General features: G+C 45.4%; 1 long non-coding RNA gene and 1 pseudogene across 2 annotated transcripts in view; one reads left to right on the top strand and one right to left on the bottom strand.

The window, feature by feature from the left end:
• Positions 1 to 146, bottom strand: part of LOC309794215 (E3 ubiquitin ligase RNF157-like) — a 64,536-nt pseudogene extending 64,390 nt beyond the window's left edge. The window contains exon 1 of the transcript in view: positions 137 to 146. The product of the transcript in view is annotated as an E3 ubiquitin ligase RNF157-like (transcript). The remainder of the gene's footprint in view (positions 1 to 136) is intronic.
• Positions 147 to 3,492: 3,346 nt separating this feature from the next.
• On the top strand, positions 3,493 to 9,195 carry LOC309793473. Its single transcript, XR_014291915.1, has 3 exons — positions 3,493 to 3,540; positions 4,852 to 4,907; positions 8,892 to 9,195. It is a non-coding gene; the product is annotated as an uncharacterized lncRNA (long non-coding RNA).
• Positions 9,196 to 14,655: the final 5,460 nt, after the last annotated feature.

Genomic DNA, 14,655 nt, shown 5'->3' with positions numbered 1-14,655 from the left:
GCAAAGCAGGATTTGTAGATGGATTGAAGATGGAGTTTGAGAGAAAGACAGGAGTGACTGTGGCCTGAGCAATTAAGAGATGGAGCTAGGGAAGACTATGGTGGAGCACGTTTGTGGAGGGAACTCAAGAACTCACCTCTGGACATGTTGAGCTTGCTACATCCATGCGAGTTTCATGTGGAGACGCTAAAAAGCTGCTGGACTAGGGTCTGAAGCTCAGGAGAAAGCCCTGGGCTTGAGTTACAGGTTTAGAGTCCTTTCTCAGGGTAAAGGCGCTACTCAAAGCCTTGAGACCGAAAGAGAAGGGCAGGCAGTGTAGTTGAAAAAGAGAGACCCAAGGGCTGAGCCTTAGGTCTGGACAGAATAAGATGTGGCCATTGCTGGGGATGGGGAGAAAAAAAGTGAGGGAAGGAAGCGGGCGTGAGTGGGGAATTATTTGGGGCTGTGGTTCATCAGATCAGAATCAGAATGGAGCACCATTAATGGTGACCAAGGGGTCTGTTTCCCCACAACTCCACTCCTACCTGCCTGCCTCTAGCTGTGTACAATCCCAGTGGTCTGATGATGGGCAGGGCCGTCAGCTGCTCATTCCATGCTTCTGCACTCTTTCACCACCACCCCTCGCTCTCATAAAGGTTTGGTCATTCATTCAACAAATCTTTACTGAATGCCTATATATGTGCCAGGCCCTGAGTGAACAAGCTAGACAAGGCCTGTGCCCTTATGGAGCTTATACTCCATAAGGGGGCTGGGGCAGAAAATAAAAAATCAACAAATAGACAAACAGGAACATTCCTAATCCAGGGTAAAAGAATAGAGAATGCCCTGCTTTGGTGCAGGGGATCATGAAAATTCTCTTCCAGGAGGGGACATCCGAGCTGAGACCTGAGCGCTAAAAGGATGATGGCCATCAGATCTGGGGGTCAAGGATCTGGCTGGAGGGAGGCTTGCAGTGCTGCAGGGGAATGTTGAAGGCCAGTGTGCTGATCATGGTGAGGAGCCCCCTCACATGGGACCTTGGAGGCTATGGTTAGGAATTTGGTTTTATTCTAAGTGTGACGAGGACACCTCCCGTGGGTTTAAGCAGAGGACTCACGTGACAACATTTCACAGACCTCACTGGGTTGGTCAGATGGAGAGCACACAGTAGGGGGCAGAGTGGAGGCAGCGAAAGGAGTTAGGAGGGTTTTCGAGCTGAGGCCACAGGTGGCATCTTGCACTAGGATGGGCCAGGATGCACGTTGTCTTGAACGAACAGGTGGGTCAGGCAGTCATACATATATCAAGCTCTTCTCTGGGTCCAGGCCCATGCAAGGCCAAGAAAAGCACCTCCTAAAGAAACATGGGCGAGGTACAGTCCTTGCCCTCAGCTTACTGAATGCTGAATTACAGGAAACTCAGGCCACACATATTAAGGTGCCGGGTAAACACAAAGCAACCAATAAGTCAGTGCATAGGAGGGGTTGACTAGGTGCAGAAGGGGGACTGGAAACAGTAACTGGCTACCGCGTAAAGGGGAGACTTTGGAGCCTTCTCCAGACGGGCAGGGCGCCTCATCTTGCAGCGGGCAGCGGCAGAGGGTCGCGAGCAGCGCTGCCTCCCCACCCCCAGCCCACGGCCCCGCGTGGCGGCGGGGCCTGGATTGTCCAAGAACTTGGCTCCGGGCTCCAGTTTCCCAACTCACTCGGAGCTCAGAGAAGCAGTGATTCAGGCGAGGGCCCTCCCAGCACGCCGCGTTCTCAGCCGGCCTGCAGTGATTCACCACCTTGCTCCCTCCCTCACCGCTGACCCCGGGCCAATCCCTTAAGGAGTCTACACCCCACTCTTCTCACTTGGCCGGGACAATTGCTTGGTGGAGTTTTTAGCTCCCCGGGGGCAGGGCTTCTGTCAGCAACCGTCCAGGTTCCTTGAGAGAGGCTTCTCCTAGGGTCTGGTGGAGCGTAAAACCCTTGGGTGGACCCGAAGGCCCCAGGCCCTCCCCGTGCACCGAAGGAGGGCTTTAATGCCTGTGCATTCTTCTAATTTCAGAGCCTTTCAACAGCATTTTATACCGAATACAATTTCGCAAGTCTTGGTGTCCTGGAGGAATTTTCCCTTGGACACCTCTTGGTCAAAATTTGCTTGGGGGAAACCAAAAAGCAACCAGAGTAGGCCCCCAAAGTCTGCAAAGCAGAGACCAGTGGCAATGGGAGGCGAGAGTGCGGCGGACTGACCAACGGGCCCCGAGGCAAGGGGACCACCGCGCGAGGGCGCCTGCCGAAGCTCTGCTCTCCCGCGCAACCGAAAGCGGGCGTCGAGTATCGCGAGAGCGCTCAGCTCCCCTGCAGCGAGCCCTCGGGCAGGAGCAGAAGCCCAGGCGGCGGGCGTGGACTGCGGGGTCGCTCGCCTGGTTCCCTGGCTGGCATCTAGGCGCCCCTACTTCCAGCGCGCCCCATCGCAGCCAGGCGACCTGAGCGGCCCCCAACCAGCCTTGGGCCAGAGTTCTGCCCGCAGTCCTCCGCTCGCTTGGGCGCCGGCGCTCGCCGCCCGGCTGGGACCCGGCAGGTGGACTGTGGCGTGTGCACCCTCCTTTCGGCTCCGGCCCCTCTCCCGGACCCTCCCTCGAGCCCTTGCGTGCCTCTGCTCGCCGGCCAGAGCTCGCTATCTGCGCCCCCGTGTTACCTGCCTCGGGAAGTCCCAGTTCGCAAGTAGCCCGCACTGTAAAAGGGTGGATTCGGCAGAGCCCAAAACCACATTCCTAGGGGAGGGGTGGGGTCCCCATCTAGAGGGTCGCAGATCGCATTACCGGTCGAGGGGAGGAGACAGCGGAAGGGACAGTCAACAGGGGTAAAATTTGCTTTTCGCTTAGTACTCCCCCTCCCCCTCCCTAAAGCGCTGCGATGCCTGTAGGCTCGGGGACACAGTGTCCGCCCAGGTTCCGGAGCCCGACTGCCCCGGAACGGTTTGGCAGGACACAAGCATCTTTCCATACGCGGATGCTGCAGTCAGAGCGCCGGTTGGCCTGCAGGGCTGCCAGGCTCCAGGGCCCCGAGGGCGACCCCTATCCGGGCAACGAAGCCCGCCTCCGGGCAACGAAGATCTAGAGCAATAACAGATGCATAAATAAATCAATGAGCGGCTCTTTGCTGCCAGCAGCAGAGAAACCTCGGGCTGATTAAATGCAGACGCGGGGTGTCTGCCAGGACAGGAGGGCGGCGGGGTACAGGGAACCGGCGTGGAGGCGAAGGGTGGGGGGGAAGGGAGGCCGGGGCAGGAGCGACGGGAAAGTCCCAAAGCCACGTTTTTAAACATGGGGGGCGGTTTTAAAGGAAAACAGTACGGGGGAGGTGGGGACAGGGCTGCGGGCCTCTGGGCCTCCAAGCCACCCGGGGCAACTTTCCAGGTGGGAGGTGCGGCCCGAGGGGCGGTGCCGGCGGCGGGAGGCGGGAGTCCGAGGCCGAGGGCGGGGGGGGCGGTCACTTTAAAGGCTCTTTCTTACCCATAATGCTTTGTGGGGGCGTTGCCATAGTGGATCCAAGATGGCGTAGAAAGTAATGAGAGGTAAGTCCTGAATTCCCCCTTCTTTGCTGCTGGGATTGCTCCGCGAGCTGCCGGAGCCCTCCAGAGAGAGAACCGGACTCCCCTCCGGTCCTCCAAGTCCCGGGAGGGTCGGCCCCGGGGCGGGCCTGGGGCCCAGACGGCCCGCGGCGGGGCCTGGGAAGCGGGGCTCTTCGAGGCGAGGCCCGGACGCTGGGGCTGCTTACAGCTTCTTTCCCTCCCTGGCCCCCTTCCCCTCCGGTGGGGGCCGCGGAGCTCTCGGCCCAGGCCGTGGAGGGGGCCTCGCAGACCCCGGCCGCGAGCCTGCGGGAGGTTTGTCCAGCCCACGGCACGCCGGGAGGGGGAGTCGAGCCGCCTTGCACGCTCCCCTCCTCCGGGTCGCGGCTGGGGGTGGGGAGCGTGCAGGCCTCCCATGCCCCGCTCGATTGCCCCCTCTGGGCTCGGACTTCCACGCGGGGTGGGGCGGGGGCCGGAGGGTGAGCGCGGGGAAAAGTGGGTCAGGGGTGCACCCCTCCGTCCCCCGCCGAGGGCTGTTGCCTGAGCTTCACTTTCTTTACCCCCTTTCTCCGCCCCCTCCTCGGAAATTCTCATTGGCCCACAAGCACATCAACAAAAACAAAAACAGAGGATCCTTTCCTGGAGATTCCTTCAAGACTTCCCTTTTCTTGAGCTAAGGGACCGCAGCTTTATCTAAGGAACTTTGATTGCTCTCCCCCCAAATTATTTGAGCCTCCTTCACCCTCCCCTGTGCTGAGGATCGTCCAGCCAGGGTTGGAAATCAGGGTCTTAGGATTCTTCTTGGATTGAGACCCTCAGGTTGTGTTTGAAACTCAAAATTGTTGTTCCTTCATCCTCACCACTTACGCTTTTCAGGCAAATCATTTATAGATGTGTAACTCCAGAGACAGTGGATTCCTAGAGTTGGGCGGGGAGAGGGGGGAGGAAGGCGTCGTCCTGGCTAGTTCGTAATTCTGCCCTCTCTTAAACTCGTATGAATGGATTTCTTCTCCATCATCTCTTCTTTTTTCTCTTTCTTTTTCATTTGATTTTTTGAAAGTAAGGTCAGTCAGATATGACATTTTTATGTTTGGATTTTAAGAACACTTTATAATTATTCTTTTCTCACACAGAGAGGAAATGTTTTTGTTTTAAAGTAAAGCCAACAGACTCATTTACAAAGCTGCATACTGTACCATTTTGGTAACTTTTTCCATTTGAAATTTATATGCCCTTTCACTTCAGGCTGATAGAATGTTTGCTACATGTCTCTTACTGGTGTTGTCTAGACACATTTTACTTTTCTGTTTATCTCAGGAATTGGATGAAGTCATTGATGACTAAAGAACTGCAGTGCTGGTGAGATGTGTAAGGTGAGACTGCAGTTAAAAATGATTTACCTTTTTTCCTTCTTTATTTTAATCAAGTCATGAGGGTGAGACTGCAACTAAGTAACTTGATGGGGCCATCTTTATTTCTAAATCACTCACCCAGTCAAATGGGAGTAGAGGCAGGGCTAGATTTGGAAAGGACAACTGTGTCAAGTATACCAAACTTTTCAGCTACTGGAGCTTATCCAGAGCCAAATGTTATTTGCAGCCATCCTTGATTAGTATCTTCACCAGGGGTAATTATAGTTTGCCTATTTAAATTCCCTTGTGTAACTTTAATTGAATGTCTTAATTTTATCTGTGCTTTGGTGTCCATCACTTAGTCTGCATTGAGTGTTAGTGATTGTGTATGCGGATTTTGTGTGTCTACAGTTTGTGGGACTCGTGTAAAGTACACCCTTTGCATTGGAAAGAATGATTTCAGGCAAATCCTGCTTTTATTTTCTGAAAAATGGAACAGTGCTTGGCTCTCTCATAATTATTTGGAAATAAAAATGATAGTGTTGCATTTTGGCTAGGTTATTAGGGATAAGACTGGCTTGTCATTATCTTCTGGTCACATGTAGTGTGTGAATTCAGAGTGTTGCTTTATTTAATCTAACTCATAAGGCTTTGGATTTATAGAACATTATGAATACAGGGTCAATGAACAGTCAGTATTCTGTACTGGTGAGAAGGACAGTGTTGCTAATTTTACATTCTTCACAAGCAATTTTCTCAAATTTAAAAATATATCTTTTTATTTTTTTTATTTTAGTCATTGTAGATGTACTATACTACAGTGTGTGTGAGTGTGTGTGTCTGTAAAATATTTTACTATGGTTTATTGAGAAAATGTAAGTTGTTATGGTAGATTGGTTACTGCAGGGTTTTGTTTATTTTTCCTTTAACACATCTGAGTAGCCTTTGAATTTTGAAATTCACTCACAAAGTTTTCATCTCTATCACACATCTGTTTAAGAAGAGTAAGCTGTGCTTTATTTTATTCCAGATTGAGGCATACAATTGACATTTTTGCCTTAAAAAAAAAACTTGGGAGAGGAAGGTGGACATAAACCAAGATCATTTTGTAAGTGCACACACCACATTTGCTTGTGTTTGAAACTCAGAAGTGCTTGTGTGTATTACATATATTTTTATTTTTATTCTTAGCAGAGCAAATATGGATTGTAAAATTTATTTATTTTCAGCTTACAGATGGAGGCATATTCATGCCTTAGACCTCCCAATCTGTACCTTTTATCTTTTTTTGAAAATACATATTACTTTGTGGAAAGAACCAATGATCTACTTTAGGGCCTATGGAGATGTTTGTTTATAATCCAAAAGGGAATATTTAGAAATAGGTCATCTTGTGTGGCTAGTGTTGTTTGGCCTGAGGTGTGTCAAGACATCTTCCACAATTTTCACACGTGTAGACCATGTGAAGTGTTAGTATTGACTTCAAAGTGAAGTTGGTGGTTGGCCACCGAACAGGTTGTCACACGAAGCATTCTAAAATGGGAAATGCCATAGTTCTGAAGTTTGTGGTGAAGCGAGGGTCTGTGTCTTTGAGTTGAATGAAGACATAGCTTTTTTAGTCTGTCCTTTTGGCTGGGAAGCTGGGACACTATTTTTAGGTAAGGCGGGAGTTTTGGGGAGTCAGTAAGTGCCTCTCTATCAGCTGGTGTGCTTGATTTTTGCAGTTGTTAGCAAGAAGTTTCATTTCTAATACCATAAGTATTCAATCTACATTGTTTTAAAGTCTGTATACATTTATGCACAGTCCAGTGTTTTACTGGAGAAGGGAGTGATGCCAAAATAACAGGGGAAATCATTCCTGCTTGCAAAGCACCTTGTGTAGTTTAAAACTATAGAGCATATTCATGAAAGGCTAAGAATATTGCAGAGGGACCTACCAATAAGTAGACCAGATCTTACACATGCATTTTTGTCCTCTGTTTAAGAAGTAGGCATGGTATTGATATTAAATGCAAATTAGTCTATAATTATCTGTCAGACTAAATTTAAGATTCTATTTTTTTTTTTTTTTGCGGTACACGGGCCTCTCACTGTTGTGGCCCCTCCCGTTGTGGAGCACAGGCTCCGACCACGCAAGCTCAGCGGCCATGGCTCACGGGCCCAGCCGTTCCGCGGCATGTGGGGTCTTTCCGGACCGAGGCACGGACCTGTGTCCCCTGCATCGGCATGCAGACTCTCAACCACTGTGCCACCAGGGAAGCCCTAAGATTCTAAATACAGGGCCAGCACAAGAAGTAAGGTCCTTTGGTCTGTTGTTTTAAATGCTTAGCAGTTCTAAATGCATAGTAGATTTGGGGCCAAGTTTATCAACTTGTCAATAAACAAGAGATGGGGAGGAGCTACTTAAAAATTATAAACAAATTGTTATGGCTGTTTATTTCCATCAACTTAGATAAGTATACATGCAAATATAATTTGATTTCTAAATAATAGTTTGAATTGTTTTCTAGGAGAGAAGTATGATATGTGTGGAGAGTGTGGCCGCAGCAGCTTGTAGTTCATTTAAATTGCTGGGTGTAGTCAGGATGACTTCAGTAGCACTGGCTAGGAGCCGCATAAAACTTAGTAGTCTGTCACTTCACCGGTGGCTGAGATTATACTTTTGAGCTATCCTGAATTTAATAAGGTTAATATTCCTCTTTCAAAAATAAATAGTAGATATAACATGAAGATTTTTAATTTATATGTCTATATATGTATGTACATATATTTATATATGTATCTATCTTTATTTTAAAAGCTACCAATTGTCTAAAGCAAATTGAAAGTTTTTCAGCATACTACTAAAGGTCATACCAACTTGTTTACTGGTGTAAATTGTACTGGGTCAGTTTGTCCAAGGGCAGGAAGTTGTCTGGTAAAGCCAGAATTTGTGTGTTCAACTTGTTTTGACCCCCAGAAACCCTGATTCATCATTAGGTTCTTCAAAGAATGCAGGCACATTTTTTTGAGTAAACCATTGTGACGTGTGAATGTTTGTGATTTTTGTTATTTCTGTGCCATATTTTAGGTGTTCTCAGAACATCTGAATTTGCCTTTTTGCTTTCTTCTGTCGATATTCTCCTGGTGGTGAAAATATTCCTGTGAGGCGAGCTTCCTTTCAGTAGGCAATATGTGTAACTAATATAGTTTAAAAAACTATTTATTTTTATGTAAAACTGATGCATGCTATGGTAAACAAATCCAAGCAGTGCTAAGTGTATATAGGAAAAAAGATAAAAAGCCTCTGCTCTCCTTCCTCCATCGTTAGCCATGTCCCCCTAATCTGACCGTAGAAAGCAGTTGGTGTTACTTGGTGTTGAGAAGACCTCTGTTGCCTAGGTGCGCGGGCAGTAGTGAAAGCAGAGGGAGAAGTCATGGAAGGCATGGCCACGGAACCCGTTTAGATGTTAGGCAGGTATTCCTCCCTTATTTCCTGTGATGTTAATTAATATTGATAATCTTAAACTTCCATTAGTTTAAGATAACTGTAATTGAATTGTTAGTGAACCACTCAAACAGTTAATTGCATTGTCAGGTTGGTAAAGTTTTGATTTGTTGATCTTGTAAGGAAATAAATATTTGGAAATTGAATTCACGTAACCTTAGGGCTGGGAGTAATGTTGGTAATTATCATCTGTGGAATTTCATGATGAGATGCACAGTATACTTACTATAGCTTCTATCTAGTCTGTCTTATTTTCCAGATGAGGAAGTTGAGGCCTGGAGAAGTCAAGTGACTTTCCCAAGGTCACACAGCTGATTAGTAGCAACATTAAAGCAATCTTTTATCTCTGGACCCTTATCTCAGGACTCTTGGTCCTGGCTGGTTATGCTACATTTTACTGCAGTACTGTGGACCAAAGGACCATATGCTGTGACCACTGGATACAAATGCTTCAGAACTGATACATCAGCAGTGGTGTTTTCTAGTATGTATTAAAAGGTTCCTTCTTTCTGTTTCAGAAATTATAAAGAGCTCTGATGGGCTCTTTGGGTGATACCCAGTGCAGTGAACTGCAGGTGAGTAAGGTCTGGGAGAGCCTTATTTACAAAGCAAGGACTTGGTAATGCCTGAGGAAAAGACAAAAGGGACTTAATCTAGAGGAGGGTGTCTGGTCAGCAAGATGAGGTGGGACAAGGTGGAGGAAGTAGGGCCCTGGTGCGGCAGTGGTGACCTGGCTGAATTGGTTACTTCTGGAGCCGACTGGATGATGGTGAACCTACTCCAAACAGACTGCCTGATGCTTTGTCAGTTTGTTTGAAGAGAAGTGAGGGTAGGTTAATCTTCCACTTCTGTTTTGAATGAGTAACTGCACAGGGATTCAACCTATCTGCATATGATTGGATCTTCAGAGGCCCTTCAGTTTTTGTGTCAACATTCTTGAGTGTTGATCACCCAGTGCTCTGATGAACGGGTTAAGTATTAAATTGTTTGTTTTCCTGTTATCTACTATATGTGTATTGTCATGAATGACTATATATCCACATTTTTGAGGATCTGGATACCAGGAACATATCAATGGAAACAGAAGGTTAAACGTTTTTCCTAATGGTTGTATTAGTCCTTTAGATTATTTGTATATTGCTGAAATGCCCTAAGAATGACATTTTAGTCTTGAGTATTTATTATTTCACAGTAATTAATCTTCTTGGTCCATTATAGTATCTTGGCCATTCAGTATTAAACTAAGAAAATGGTAGTACTACAGAGAAAACAATTAGAAGACAGTTTTAATATTGTCCTTGTGGGGCATCAGTGCTAAAATTATTTTTTGATGTATTTTTAATGCTAGTCCCGGAGACTATAATGAGACAATGCTATATACTTTTAGGGTTTATAATTAAACTTAGGCTTGGCTACTTATTTTTTTTTTTTTTTTGCTGTACGCGGGCCTCTCATTGCTGTGGCCTCTCCCGTTGCGGAGCACAGGCTCCGGACACACAGGCTCCGCGGCCATGGCTTGCGGGCCCAGCCGCTCCGCGGCATGTGGGATCTTCCGGGATCGGGGCATGAACCCGTGTCCCCTGCATCGGCAGGCGGACTCTCAACCACTGCGCCACCAGGGAAGCCCTTGGCTACTTATTGATTGCTAAAGTAAAACATTGTTGTAGGGGTTCTTTGTTTCTTGAGTTAGGGAGGTTTGCACGATTCATCCCCCACAGGTTCATGGGGATGATCAGAAGGCTAGTTGAGCTGGTTTCTTAGTCCTTGGAAAACTGGGATCTGGGTTGTCATAGGTCATTGTGATAAGAAGTACATGAGCGTTCTCAGTTAAGGCCAAAGTGAGCAGTAAAAGAGAGGTGTGGACCTCTTCCTGAGACTATATTGAGTTTGCATCCTGGGACCCCTAAGTTTCCTCAGTATGGTAGAACTTTCTCTCTTAAATTATAAAATAATTTAAGCATTGCTATTAAGTAAATTGTTAAATATTTGGGTTACTACCCAAAAAACAGTTGATTTTCTTTTTGGCATTCTGTTAAAAAAAAAAAAATATATATATATATATATATACACACACATACACGCATACATACACACACACCACACACATATATTATTGTACTCATTTTTAATTATAATGCATATAATTTGAATTTTTTCTACTTATTAGATTATGAAACATTTCCATGTTATAGTTGTCACAATTTTAATTGACATGATTACACTTTGAGAGGCTGCAAAATATTTCATCAAGTCATGCCATCAATAATTTACTTAAATCTTTTTATATTAGATATTTATGTTGCTGGCTGGTTTTCAGTTAATATTTAATCTACGTTATTGTAGATATTATTGTATTTTTTTCTGGCTAATTATATCTCTAGGATAAATGTTTGAATGCATTATTGTGTTAAATGGTATGAATGTTTTTATGGCTTTTGATATATATATCGCCATACTGTTTTTCAAGAATGTTATACCAGTTTGTACTACTAACAGATATACAGATGTACCTGTTTCACCATAACTGGATATACATATTTTCCTTAAAAGTTTTTGCTTATTTAATAGTGTAAAGTGGCATTTGTACTTCTTTGTTCTATAATGTTGAATTTTTCTCTTTGAGTCTCTTCATGGTGAATTGTTTGTTCATATCCTTTGCTATTTTAATCAGTAAACTATCGATGTGGGCTTTGGATGGTAAGACAAGTATAACCAGCTAATAAACAGGTGATTATTAAAATAATGATCAGAACATGTTCAGGGAGAATGTTCAGAGAGAGTCTAGTCTGGATGGTAAGTTTTCTTGAGAACATAGTGGTTGAAGGGGAACGGGTGAGTTATTCCAAGGTTCAGCTCAGCACATGTTTAGTGCGCATCCATTGTGTACCACGTGTTGCATCCTCTTAGTGCTCCTCAAGTCATCGTGGCGTATACTTGGCTGAAGGAGGAGGCTGCCTGAGGCTGCTTGAGGCTTCACTTGTGGGACTTTGGCTGCTGACGTCTCTTTGTGGAGGGCTGAGGGGATGACTGACTAGAACCTCTTTAGCTCATTCATGGCATACCACAGTGCCATGGCACAGTCTTTGAGAAGCTCTGTTCTGAAGGATACAAAGACGAATAAAGCATCATTTCCTCTGACAAGGAGCAAATCATCTACTAGAGAGAGTAGGGGCACCTAAACAAGAAAGGACTAATAGGAATTTGAAGGGCGCTGTAAGAGGGGTTCAGACAAGGTGCTTAGGGGTTCAGTGGAGGGAGTGATACTGCCCCCTTGGGGATGTAAGGGAACACTTCAACTGAGGAGGTGGCATTTAAATTGTACCACTGTGAAATTGAGGCGCCAGGGCAAGAAAAGGGCATTCTGGAGGGATGGGTAGTTTGAGCAAAGGCTGAGTGGTGGTGTTGGAAATGAGGTGGATGTCTGGAAACTGAGTATCCAAATTACCCAGACCCTGGGTTACATGAAGGAACATAGTGGACAGTGAGGCTGTTGAGAGGTCATGACTGGGTTTTGGAGAATGCATATGATGGATTGTGAGTGAGGAGAAACTAGAGACAGGGTTTTCAGTCGAGTTCATGGCACTACTCCAGGTGAGGGATGATGAGTGCCTGAGTTAGTGTGCTTGGGAATGAAAGGAGGTGGTGAAGTCAGGAGATACTTTGGAGGTTGAACAGAGAGATGTGGTGACTGATTAGGTAGGAGGGGAAGGAACAGTCCGTTCTGTGTCTTAAGTCAGAGATGATGCTGAGGTATTTGTGGTTGGATGGCTGGCAGAATGGGACAGCAGGAATACAGAAGTCAGGAGGAAGAGCAGGTCTTAGGGGTTTAGAATAGAGAAAAGACGATTTTGGTTTTGTGTGTTGAGTTTAAGGAACTAGTAGAAAGGTGAAATCAGAATCTTAACCCTGGAAGGAACAGATGAGGAAGTTCGGGGCCCAGAGGAGCTTGAGGGACCAGTGAGGTCTCACAGTTAGATAAAGCAGAGTGAAGACTGAAGCTTCCTGATTCCCAGTGCAGCACTTTCTTCAGTGCCTCAGACTGAGAAACTTCTCTGCCGTGGTGTTTTCCTCGCACCTAGGTGTGCTCAATAGGAAGTTGGAAGTGGCAGAGCTTATGTTGGGAGTGAAGAGCTTATTTTTCAATGACATTTTTATTATGGAAAATTTCAGATGTATAGAAGTGGAAAGGGTATAATCAATCCCACTGTACCCGTTGTTCAACTTTAATAGTTAGTAATGTTGTTTCATCTGTTTCCTCCCTCTCCATCAATTCTATTGAAGCAAATCAGATAAAGTGTTTTGGTGAACTTGAACTCTGGGTATCTGTAGTTAAGGAGAATTGAACAGTTCAGTAGGGTATGTTCTGAGCTTTCTGGGTGGGGGTCTAGAGTGAACAGAAGTAGCATTAATTGCCAGGATTCCTGGGCAAATCATTTACGTCTTCTGAGCCTTCGTTTGTCTGTGAGATGGAAGTAATAATGGCAGTGTCACAGAATCACCTGAGATAAGGTGTAGAAAATGCTCTGTGAACTGTGAGCCTGAAGAGTGTTATGCAGATTTCAGTTGTTGGTAATAACAGAAAGGTAGTGCTATTCCTTTGGGCTTCTGTGTTGCTGGCATTCAATACATTGTTATTATTCAACAAAGAATAACAGGGAACAAAACAGACAAAATCTCAGCTCTCCTGGAACTCATGTTCTAGGTCTGGAGTATAATAGGATGTTAATACCTTCATAGTGATTAGTGTGGGCCAGACACTGTTCTGAGTGCTTTCATATTTTAGCCTATTTAATTCTTGCAGTAATGCCTTGAAGTGTAGCCCTGTTATTATTCCCATTTTGCAAATTTGGAAATCAAAGCAGATTTTTAAGCAGATTGCCTCAGGTCACAATGCCGGGATTCAGTTTCAGGCAGAGCTGGCTTCAAGCCTGTACTCTTACCCCTGTGCCATTAAAACGCTTTAGCTCATTCATGGCCTACTAGTGTTTGGTACAAATACAAAAGGTAGGCCCTGATTGAAATTATTCCTAAACAAGTAAGTGTTCTCTTCTTGTGGGAGAAAAAAAGACAAAAACAAAGGAAAACAATGGCAGTACACAGTTCTCTGTGGATGGGGGTATATTAGTATTCTTACACAGAAAAGAATTTTTCTTCCTAACTTTTTATAGGCTTCAGCAACTTTCTTGGTTTCTTTAGATACAAATGGCCACCTCAGTGGAACGAAGTCATTTTCCTGCTGGTACTTGGGAAGAGTCTCTTCTTGGATGAATCTCCTTCTTGCTTACAATTCTTCTTTCTTCTCCTACTCCTCTCTTTCCTTACCTTGGGGCAGTTCCCTTCTCTGATTTCCCCTGTTGTCTGATCCTCCTTTTCCTCACAGCTGTGGTGTCCCTTCCCAGTGTCATCAGCTGCCCATGTTCTCAGGGATTTCCTTCCTTCTGCCTTTGCCTTCTCTTCCCTAGCCTGCCTCTGTCCGTCTTCTTGGGCTTTGTTGTGGCTTTGTTGTGGCTCTTCTGAGTTTCTTCAGTGGTACTAACGTCAGGACCAATTTCCCGCCCCTGGATCTGGCTCTGCCCTGCCAGCTCGTGGTTCTCCTTCCTGGGCAGGGAAGATGGGGAAATGGGCAGTGAGCATTCCTTAAGTTTGCATCAGGATTAGGACAAGGGCCTCATTCCTTTTAAGGAGGGTTAGGAGGGTATTATGGCTTGCATACCTGTGGGTTTTTTTTTGAATATTGTTAAAATATACATAACATAAAATTTACCATTTTAATCATTTTAGCATACAATGTTCAGTGTCATTAAGTGCATTCACATTGTTGTACAACCATCACCACCATCCATCTCCAGAACTTCATCATCTTCCCAAATTGAAGTCTGTACTCATTAAACACTAACCCTCTATCCCCCTCTCCCTCAAGCACCTGGCAAACATCATTCTACTTTCTAAGAATTTGAATAGGGTCCATTCATACCATAGGTACCTCATATAAGTGCACTGATACAATATTTGTCTTTTTGTGACTGGCTAATTTCACTTAGCCTGTCTTCAAGGTTCATCCATATTGTAGCATGTGGCAGCATTTTCTTCCTTTTTAAGGCTAAATACTATGCCATTGTACGTAAATACCACATTTTTTAAAATCCATCCGGTTTTTGATAGACACTCAGGTTGCTTCCACGTTTTGGCTGTTGTGAACAATGTTGCTGTGAACTTGGGTGTATACATATCTGTTCAGGTCCCTACTTTCAGTTCTTTCGGGAAATACCCAGAAGTGGAATT

Source organism: Mesoplodon mirus (genome assembly GCF_964341445.2).
Source record: "Mesoplodon mirus genome assembly, chromosome: 18".
Lineage (NCBI taxonomy): Eukaryota > Metazoa > Chordata > Mammalia > Artiodactyla > Ziphiidae > Mesoplodon > Mesoplodon mirus.
This window is presented reverse-complemented; position numbering and strand designations above follow the sequence as displayed.